This window comes from Puntigrus tetrazona, unplaced genomic scaffold, assembly GCF_018831695.1.
Source record: "Puntigrus tetrazona isolate hp1 unplaced genomic scaffold, ASM1883169v1 S000001170, whole genome shotgun sequence".
Taxonomy (NCBI): Eukaryota; Metazoa; Chordata; class Actinopteri; order Cypriniformes; family Cyprinidae; genus Puntigrus; species Puntigrus tetrazona.
In genome coordinates this window covers 186,999-197,928 of record NW_025048756.1, presented here as the reverse complement: position 1 = coordinate 197,928, position 10,930 = coordinate 186,999, and the positions used below count along the sequence as shown (strand labels likewise).

The 10,930-nt window shown below is 39.4% G+C and overlaps 1 pseudogene; it reads right to left on the bottom strand.

The window, feature by feature from the left end:
* Positions 1–8,425: 8,425 nt before the first annotated feature.
* On the bottom strand, positions 8,426–10,442 carry LOC122341197 (annotated as a pseudogene).
* Between the last annotated feature and the right edge of the window lie 488 nt (positions 10,443–10,930).

Here is a 10,930-nt window from a genome sequence, read left to right as displayed (position 1 = left end):
CAAATGTTTCGCCAGAAAACAGCCTGCCTAGTGGGCGGGGCGTAATTCTAGCCACATTTGATATATTCTATAAATAAGTAAATAAGAAAAAGAAAAAAAGAAACAGTACTTTGAGGTGAAGTTTACTATTCTTGATTTTTTTTTTTTGAAAATAGAAAAATGTTCGGTAATAATTATCTCTTTGGTATAAACAATATAAATATTTGAAATAAATAATACTAGGATATAAAAAGCGATTAGAGAATTACGTTGCATTTTTAAAATTTTGGAGTTTGATAGAGCTCTTTGGTAATCCAGCCAAAATTAAAAAGAACATTACCTGTACAGTATATTACCTGTGTATTATCTTAAAACTTCCAAAACAACAAATAAGTAAATAAGATAAAGAAAAAAGAAACAATGCTCTGAGGTGAAGTTCACTATTCTTGATTAAAAATGTTCAATAATTATCCTAGAGTCTTAGCTAAGCCCTCTATAAAAAAAAAAAAAAAAAAACTATAATAAACAACTAGTAATGTTAATAATAATAATAATAATGAACATATTATAGAAGGAGTACAGATTGGGAGCGCCTTCTGAGCAATAAGAAGATAAGTGATCAGTGATCACCTGTCAGTTAGGACAACCCAGTCAGTTGTTTGCTGGCAATGGCTGGTGACATGAGGAAAAGATTTGCCAGCCAAAAAATGTATTAGCAGCCATGAAAATGTTTTTGCAGCTATTTATGATTAAACAACGCATATTTATTGATTTACTAACTTTATTTACTTATTTCAGATTCTTTGAATAGTAAATGAATTGATTTACATTTACATTTACATTTAGTCATTTAGCAGACGCCTTTATCCAAAGCGACGTACAAATGAGGTAGGCATATAGAAGCAAATTAATATCAGCAAAAGGGCAGTAGTGCATAAGTGCTCTGAGTGGGGTCTTGTCTTACCTAACGCAGACACGAGGCTTTTTTTTTTTTTTTTTTTTTTTTTTTTTTAAACAAGAAAAGGATAGGAAGGAGCAGGAGAAGAAGAAGAGAGTGCTATCAATGTTGGGTCAAGTGCAAACGAAAAAGATGAGTTTTGAGTTGGTTTTTGAAGATTGCTAGTGACTCTGCTGCCCTAGTGGCAACGGGCAGATCGTTCCACCAGCAAGGAACAGACCAGGTGAAGGTGCGCAAGAGTGATTTTGCACCTTTTTGTGAAGGCACTGCAAGACGCCTTTCGTTTGCAGAGCGTAGGCACCTGGAGGGAACATATGATTGATCTTGATCACACAACAAGGAGAGCTTAAACATAAACTCAGGAGGTTGGTTTTATTTGCAATGGTGTCAGAAAATTGGTGCTTGTAGTGCTCTCTCTCTCTCTCCTTAGTGAGTAGGGGCTGATACGTGGGGCTGATTGAGCACATGTTGCTATCTGGAGGGGACCAAAAGACAAGCACTAATCTTAAGTCTTATGGAAGCCAAGCTCTTCTACTGGTGTGCCTCATGAGGATTAAGTAGCCAGTTGTAGTTGAGGTGCAGCAGTGACCGATCAGTTGGATACATATATATATGTATATATATGTATATGTATATATATGTATATGTATATATATATATATATATATATATATATATATATATATATATATATATATATATATATATATATATATATATATATATATATATATATATATATATATATATATATATATATATATATATATATATATATATATATATATATATATATATATATATATATATATATATATATATATATATATATATATATATATATATATATATATATATATATATATATATATATATATATATATATATATATATATATATATATATATATATATATATATATATATATATATATATATATATATATATATATATATATATATATATATATATATATATATATATATATATATATATATATATAAGTATATATGTATATATGTATATATGTCATGATTGAAGGGTCTGAGGCGTGCGGATCCATTCGCTGGCTTTTATTGGACAAAGGCATGGTCAAAGCAGGCAGGCGTCAAAACATAGCAAACAGGAGTATCAGAGGCAAGGCAACAACATAATCCAAAAACAGACAGGCCGGGTCAGGCAACAAACAATCAGAGTATCAAAAGACAGGCAGGGTCAAAACCAAAGAATCTATGACTCGGGAAACACAAGGAAAACTAGGAACAGGAGGAGATCCAGAGTCCAGCCATGATGATCCATGAGCCGACGGAGGGAGGAGCCATGGAGGAGGAGTGGCCATCGACTCCATGGGACCGACCAATGGCGGCGGAGCAGGTGGTGGAGGAGACTGATGCGGAGGCGGAGAGACAAAGAGCCAGGGTGACACAGAGGCGCTGGAGGGCGGAGACGGGGGACGAGAAGGACGCGGCGGAGCCCGAGCGACAGAGGATTGAGGTGGAGCCGGGGGGAAGGAGGAGCCTGACAAAGCCGGAGGGATGGAGGGATGAGGCAAAGCCGGAGGAGAGGAATCCCGAGGCGACAGATGGTCGACGACCGACCAAAGCGGAGCCGGAGAGACGATGGAGCCTTGTGGAGCTGGTGGACTGACGGACCACGGTGGAGAGGAGGGAGCTAGGAGCTTAAGGGAAGCCGACGGGTCTACAAGCCGAGTTGGAGTCCAGGACTCGGAGGCGGGACGGTGAAGCGAGGGATCCTTCACCCACGACGGCGATGGAGACTGGCAGACCCGTGGCGAGCACGAGATGGTGAGCAGAGGATGAGTGCAGGGGCTGCTGGGATCCATCGGCGCGTGTGGCAAGGGTGGGAGGTTGGTAAAACTTGAGGTGGTGCACGAGGCACGGGCACTGGACGGGGCGCACGAGGCGCGGGCACTGGACGGGGCGCACGAGGCGCGGGCACTGGATGGGGCGGTGCAGTGGATCAGGGCAGGCGGCCATCTTGGGAAGCGGCTCGGGGAAGGCGGCCATCTTGGGCAGCGGCTCGGGCAAGGCGGCCATCTTGGGCAGCGGCTCGGGGAAGGCGGCCATCTTGGGCAGCGGCTCGGTGAAGGTGACCGTGTATATATATATATATATATATATATATATATATATATACACACACAATGAAACTGAAACACCACAATAATTCATTAATATGGTGTAGGGCCTCCTTTTGCGGCCAATACAGCATCATTTCATCTTGGGAATGACAGATACAAGTCCTGCACAATGGCCAGAGGGATTTTAATGCTGGTGAAGGAGAACATTTCCTGACTCGCTCCTCCAAAACACCCCAAAGTGGCTCAATAATATGTAGATCTGGTGACTGTGCAGGCCATGGGAGAAGTTCAACTTCGCTTTCATGTTCATCAAACCACTGTGTATTGGTGCATTATCATCTCGATACACGGCACCGTCTCAGGATACATGGTCCCCCAGAATGGTTTGGTAGTCCTTGGCGCCCATCTAGGACACCAGTATTGGGTTTAAGGAATGCCATGATATTGCAGCCCAAACCATCACTGATCCGCCCCCATGCTTCACTCTGGGCATGCAACTTTCTCCACTCTGTAACTCACTCTCGGATGTTTGAAAGACAGTGAAGAGAACAATACATGTTTCACATTGTCCACAGCCCAAACTTTTCACTGCAGACACCATTTAAACCGACGTTTGTCATTGGCACAAGTGACCAAAGATTTGGCTATAGCAGCCCAGAAATGTATATTGACCCTGTGGAGTTCCCAACAGACAGTTTTGGAGGAAACAGGAGAGTTGAGGTAAAAACTTAAAATCGTATCATATGACCCCTTTAACTCCGATTGTATTTTGCTGAAAGAAGAAAGTCGTATACACCTAGGATGGCTTAAGGGTGAGTAAAGCACATGTTCATTTTCATTTTTTGGTAAACTAACCCTTTAACAATGACTGAGCAAAGCGGTTTCTGTCCATCTCTTTCTACTTGCTTCACAGCACAAATCCAGACATGTTCATTTGATTGGCCGCTTATGCTTTTTTATGCCCAACTCTTGTTGGTCTGCCTGCCTAATATAATATTAACTTTGGCTCCACTGCAGCATTGAACTGGAACATTAAGTGGCAAATGTTTTAAAATTAATGCTGTAATGAAAAAAATCTCTCTCTACTTCTGCAGGGCTCCACTCATTCTTCCCACTTGTTGCACCGGTGCAACTTTCTTAGTTGGTCTCACCAACTTACAATTAAGTCACACCATTTTTTAAAATCCTATTAAGATCGCTGTTAAGGCTGATTCATACTTCTGTTTTATACTTCTGCATCAGCATCAAGTCAAGTCTGCTTTATTGTCAATTCTTACGAATGAAAAGTACAGATAAATAAACTTGACCAGCCTTTCAAAGCACTTCATGGGAATATGAGTTAGTGCAACTGGACAGTTGTCAAGTCATTGAATCGTTATTTAAAACCAAAAAAGGAAACAACAACGGAACAAGATGATGACATTCTTTTACTCTCCACAAGGACTTGTATCATGGCAAATCAACATTGTTTGTAGGGAAAATGACTGATGTATAATGCTATGTAGTATGATAAATAAGGCACTTTTTCTTTGCAAGGTTTTACATCGAAGTGCTCATAAAAACACAAAACTCAAGTACATTCAGAGAGAGGGGTTTTAGCAAACCAATCACAGCACTTTTGGTCCACGCAGAATTGATGCGCTGTTAGATTTTCGAGTCATGTCAAGTACAGAATAGGCCTTTTATGTCAGAAAACATAATTTTAACAATTATGTCTTACATTTCATAGTAATTTCAAGCAAGCTCATTAATGGCTCATTTTTTAAACTATAGACAGTTTATTTTTATAAAATGGAATGGGTACAAAGGATTGTGGGTGACTGAAGGTTGCAAAGAATACGTTGCATTGTTCAAATTCAGCTGAATATAGGATGCAAAACAAAGGCGAAACAAAAATGTCCCCTAGGACCCCTAGATCTGAAAACAGGCTGAAATTGTCTATTGCAATATGGAATTAGTCAAATTATTTGGAATTTCACTCTAATAATTTTTTTTGTTAGTTTTCATAATGTTGATAGAGCAACTGCATCAATGTAAAACCAGGCCAGCATAGGGAGCTCTCACCTCTGCCCTGACTATATTCTCTCCCTCTGTGTCCTCTCAAGTTACTTCCTGTTTGGCCCAGCCATGCCAAATGGAAGTTGCAAAATATTATTTTGCTGTTGCGTCAAGCAGTTTTCCTCTTTTGCCAAATCTTGTTTCATGTTCATTCAGCCCTGCCTGCCCTGTTTCTGGACTACGTTTCTGTCTCTCCCTTGGATATTACTGTTTGCTGGTATTCTGACTTTGCCTGTTCTGACCACAATGTTTTTTATATAACGCTTACACTTGGATCTGCAAGGCACGTCTGAGTCTGCTGTTACAGAATACTTTACCACCTATATATCCAACGGCTTTTGACATCCCTGATCAACATGGACCCATCTGATCAGCAAAGAGAATGCCATGTCAGATATTGGGAGCACCAGTATTATTTTGTCCAGGTGTAGGATATTCTGAAAAAAAAGACCAAACCAACCTACCATCAACAGTAACACTGTTCAGATTGTGAATATCTGAGTCTACTACAGTCATAGAAGTATGAATCTTTTGTCAGAATGACTTCCAAGATACTTTTTTTGTCTTTTAATGACGTGTGTATGGTCATTTATGTGTTTATGGTCTTTAGCCTCTATTGCACCCATTTCTAGCATAGTAATAGAAAAATTAGCAAAATATGATCTTTTTAAACATAAATTAATTTATAACATTAATTAACTTTTAATGCATGAAATAAAAAGGGAAGTCCTCTAGGAGAAACCTCACCACTTTACCATGATGCTGAAACACCTCACTGCCTTGGCTGTGTGTCCTTTATATCGTCTTCTGTCAGCAAAAGACCAACATAAAAAAATGTGTAAATACATTTCCCTGTTTACATGTTACGTTTAATCTTATAACCTTTACCTGAGGTAGATTTATATAATTTCTCTGTAGCAGGAGACAGAAATTGAACATGTCTGACAAGAAGTGACAGAATACCACAAATGTCCAATTCTTTCAATTTGGCAATTATCTGCCATCTCCTCTCCTCTTCAACTCTCAAGCTCTGTCGTCATTTTCTTGGTCACTACAGTAACCAAAGACCTTTCACCATAAGTCTAGTAACATCTACACGCAATATGAATGCAATGGAATCATTTTAGTTTTTTAGTGATAAATTTCCAAAGATGTTAAAAACGTTTTTTTGCCGTACATGGCATATTGAGTGTGGAAAAGTTATTTTAAAATGTAACTTAAGGCAACATAAAATGTGAATGAAGTAGTGTTAACATTTTTTGTTAATTCAACCTTATTTATAAAGCACTTTACAACTAACAAACAGTAGCCCAAAGTGAATTACAATAAAATAACTTCATAAAAACATCATAGCTAATTAAACTAAAACACAGCTCATTAAGTACTTCCTCAAAAAAAACAAAAAAAAAAAAACAAATACCACATAGCCCATACATATACACAGTTAAAACAAATATACGTGTCAAGGCCAAGGAAAAGAGGATAGTTTTAAGATTGGATTTGAGACAGAGATGGGACAGTGAAGGGGCCTGCCTAATATAAAAAAGCAAGGCATTTTAGAATTTGAGGGCAGCCATAGCAAATGCAACATTCAACAATTAAACATTTTCCAAGTCAAAACAGAGATAATAACCTTCCTTTCCTTGACGTATTGCCCAAAGCTCCATAGGCAGTCATCCTTCCCTGGCTAAGTGTTTAAACTAAGAGAAACCTTGTTTTTTTACTTCACTCGGTGCATTTACATTGACTCCAATTTCAGCTCCCAATGCTTTAAGTTCACCTTATTAATTTAGGGCAGAAGTGGTAAGTCTTCCAGAAAAGGTGGAGCATGTCATATACTTAGATATGCTAAACTTTAATGTACATGTGTGGAATGCAGTGGAATGGGACAACAAATGACCCAGCCTCAGCTTGGAAAAAGGATATCACTCCACCTTTGTGACCCAGATTAAAAGCACCGTCTGCCCAAAGGTCTTAACCTTCAGGTTAAACATTTTTACCCCACATGACCCGAACCTGTGGCCAACAATGCTTTGGGCTGTCATCTTCCCATTGCTGGGAAGTGAAATGCAATTGCAAGTTGTGGTTACTCGATTTGATCAAGGCAACTCGTTTTCCTCAATTTACTTAAGTAGACAGAACTCAGATTAACTTGTTAGTTTTAAGTAGATTTGAATTTATTAATCACAATTTAATGAATTTGAGTTAGTTCAACTTAAAATAAAAAGTGACCACAGCACATTTTTAAATTTTATTAATGAGAACTCAGATTTCTCAAGCTCACTTAACACTTTTCTTTTAATTTTGCACGAGTGTCCTTTATTTAATAATTTCAAGGTTTCCTCAATTTAATTCAACTGATAGCTTTTTACAGTGTATACAAAACATTGTCATTGTATTGTTAATGGAATGTTCTAAAAACATTTTTAATACCATTCTTCACAACCAAACAATAACGTTAATAAAACTTCTAAAAAAAATTACATTTTGAACGTTCTAAGAACAACAGGAACATTACTGTAAACTACTATAAATAACTTAAAGTTATAAATAGAACCCGATTCAGAGTTTTATGTCAGATTTATGTCAATACAAAACATCAAAAAGATAAAAAAAACAAAAAGAGGCAATCAGAAGTATGTCCATTTAATTAATTTACTTAAGTAGACAGAACTTGTTAGTTTTAAGTAGATTTGAACTTATTAATCACAATTTAATGAATTTGAGTTAGTTCAACTTAAAATAAAAAGTGACCACAGCACATTTTTAAATTTTATTAATGAGAACTTTTAAATTCTTTTAATTTTGCACGAGTTTCCTTTATTTAATAATTTCAAGGTTTCCTCAATTTAATTCAACTGATAGCTTTTTACAGTGTATACAAAACATTGTCATTGTATTGTTAATGGAATGTTCTAAAAACATTTTTAATAACATTCTTTATAACCAAGCAATAACGTTAATAAAACTTCTAAAAAATTAACATTTTGAATGTTCTAAGAACAACAGAAACATTACTGGAATGTTTAAAATCTTGAAGGAGAGATGACACGAACAAAGTTAAATATGCAATCTCAAATATAACAATTTATTATTATTATTCAAATAAACCGATATCATACCAATTACAAAAACATTTAGAAGCCAATTCAGAGTTACATTTGTCAATACAAAACATAACATTTTCAAAGATAAACTTGTGAAAAAAACTAAAAGTAGCAACCAAAAGAAGTATGTACACATATATACAATATATACAATATGTACACATCCCTCCGGAAGCAGTACCGCCAGACGCAAATACTGCTTCTCAAGCCGGGCGCAAGACGCTACACGAGGCTTGCTCGCCCGCAAGACGCAAAGGCGAGAGGAGGGATGAAGAGGCGCCAACTGGAGCGGTCCTACAAGAGGGCCTGAAACAAAACGGAAAGAGAACGGGTCGGACCTTTTGGTTCCTTCCCACCAGTAATTAATTCTTTATAGCTGATCTCAGGTTCCCTACCATAAACCAGCTGTGGAACACGATTTGCCCCAAACCAAGTCTCCGGATGGGCTTTTCGTGGAGGAGAGCCCCGAGGAGGTCACAGCATTCTGTGCAGGAAGACGGCAAATGCGTTACTTTCTTACCTTAAACTTCACAGCTGTTCTATTTCATCATGTTATTCTAAGCTGTAAGATGTTTCGTATGATTCTGAATTAAGATCTCACCTTTTGACAGGCCAGGTTTGGACCAGCGCTTCTTCTGAAGCAGCAACAGGTCATGGTCGCTAGGGAAGTGTCCACACAACAGTGCGAACATCACGACCCCTAGTGACCAGACCGTCGCTGGCCAGCCGTGGTACTCTCCCCTGCGGTGGTACTCTGGAGGGGAGTACTTTGCTGTGCCTGGACCAGAGTGGAGTTTAAGTTTGCTTTAGCGCAGCATGATTGTTCTTTATCTATCAGAAGAAGGGAATCATATGAAACCTACCGTGGTATGACTTGTAGGGTGAAGTCCCCAGAATGTCCCCGCATCCGAAGTCAATCAGCTTGACTTCGGATGTCTCGATGTTGATCAGTAGGTTCTCCAGTTTGACGTCACGGTGGAAGACTCTGCGGAGGCAGCACTTGTGTGCAGCGTGAGTCGCCTGCCACATGATGTGGCGCGTCGTTTCTTCATCGATTCTTCCACCGTGGCGCCTCACGAACTCTACCAGGTTCTCGCAGGGAGAGGGACATTCCAGGACCAGGACGAAGTGGTCAGGGTGGTCCGTCCAGTCCAGCAGCCTGATTATCTCCGGCACTCGGTGACCTTTGTTGGCCAGGATGGTGAGGGCGATCTCTTTCGGAAGAGGGTTTGGATGATCGGGCTAGAAGAAGACAAATAGGTACTTGTGCTAATGTTAACGTGAGATGATGTTATATTTTATATTGTTTGTACAGTGCCATGTACTTACGATGAAAATACACTCCGTGTGCTGAGTCTTTGTGACATATTTCACAGCCACCTGATGAACAAAACCAAAAATGAACTTAAGAAACACAAAGAGGGCTGAGAGTAAAGGGTGAGGATGAGACAAACCGTTGCTGGCTAGTTTATGTCTTATTTATATTAACTTACTTTAAGATCGTCATCCAAACGTCTCCTTCATACACCACGCCAAAACCGCCTTTCCCAGCTGATCACCAATGGCGTAGCGGCTGAAGATGTAGTCTGTTAAAAGACAGAATAACGCAATAGGTTTTGGTGTAATGTGTGCCGATGTACATTTGTATATTGTGTTTTATGGTATTTGTTTTTATATGATCAAAGTAGAGCTGTTTAAAAACAAAACGCATTCTCATGGTTGTGCCGTGTACCATCACTACTTCTTCCTGCCCATGCCACCTTCCTCTTCTCTCCCTCATCTTGCTCCTGCTGTTCTCCCTGACCTGAGCTGTGAGCTGGAGGCTGTTTTTTGGCAGCTCTGAAGAAAGAGCGCAGCCTCTGCCACCACTTCTTGCTCTTCCTCTCCTTCTTAACTCTCTCTGCCTCCTTCCTCCTCCCTCCTTCTCTCCTGCTTTTCCTCCTTCCTCTCCTCCTACTCTTCCTTCCTCTCCTACTCCTCCCCCTCCTTCCTGTCCTACTCCTTCCCCTCCTTCCTGTCCTCCTCCTCCTCCTTCCTCTCCTCCTACTTCCCCTCCTCCTTCTCCTCCTCCTCCTCCTTCCTGTCCTACTCTTTCTCCTCCTCCTTCTCCTCCTCCTTCCTGTCCTATTCCAGCACCAACAGGGGTCTCATCGCGGAGAGGGGGATGTTGAAGCTTCGTGTTGGTGCTGGGTTTTGGGGGTGTACTAAGATGTTGATCGTACACCTCTCCAACAGTCATCGGACTCACTTTCGTATTTCGCTGTCCCATCGCTTTGTGAGGTCACTGATCACTACAACAAATCCACAATGAATGTAAGAATGTCAAGGTTTTTGTAAACCTGTGAGTTCTATTCGAATGCGTGCTATGGCGTCATGAGACATGATGTTTTCTGTTTTTGATTCATTTAATAAAAGTTGTAAATCAAATGTGTCCCTTTTATTATTGCCTGTACAAAAGGCTGCACATTTTTTTGTGAAATTAAAATCTACACTATAATAATGTAACAAACAGCTGTCAAGCTGAAGGAGACGTTGATTCAGCCTTAAAGCGTTTCCTTGTTTTTCTCTGTAATCAAAACAGCGCTGCACTTATGAACCTATGCGTTATACAGAGGCAAGATGAAAAGGAAAATATCATCTGCACTTTTCTAAAGACGGTAAGTTCCCGGCTCAGACATACATTCGTATAAACTCCGCCCCCTATTTGAATCCCGATTTGTTTCGCCT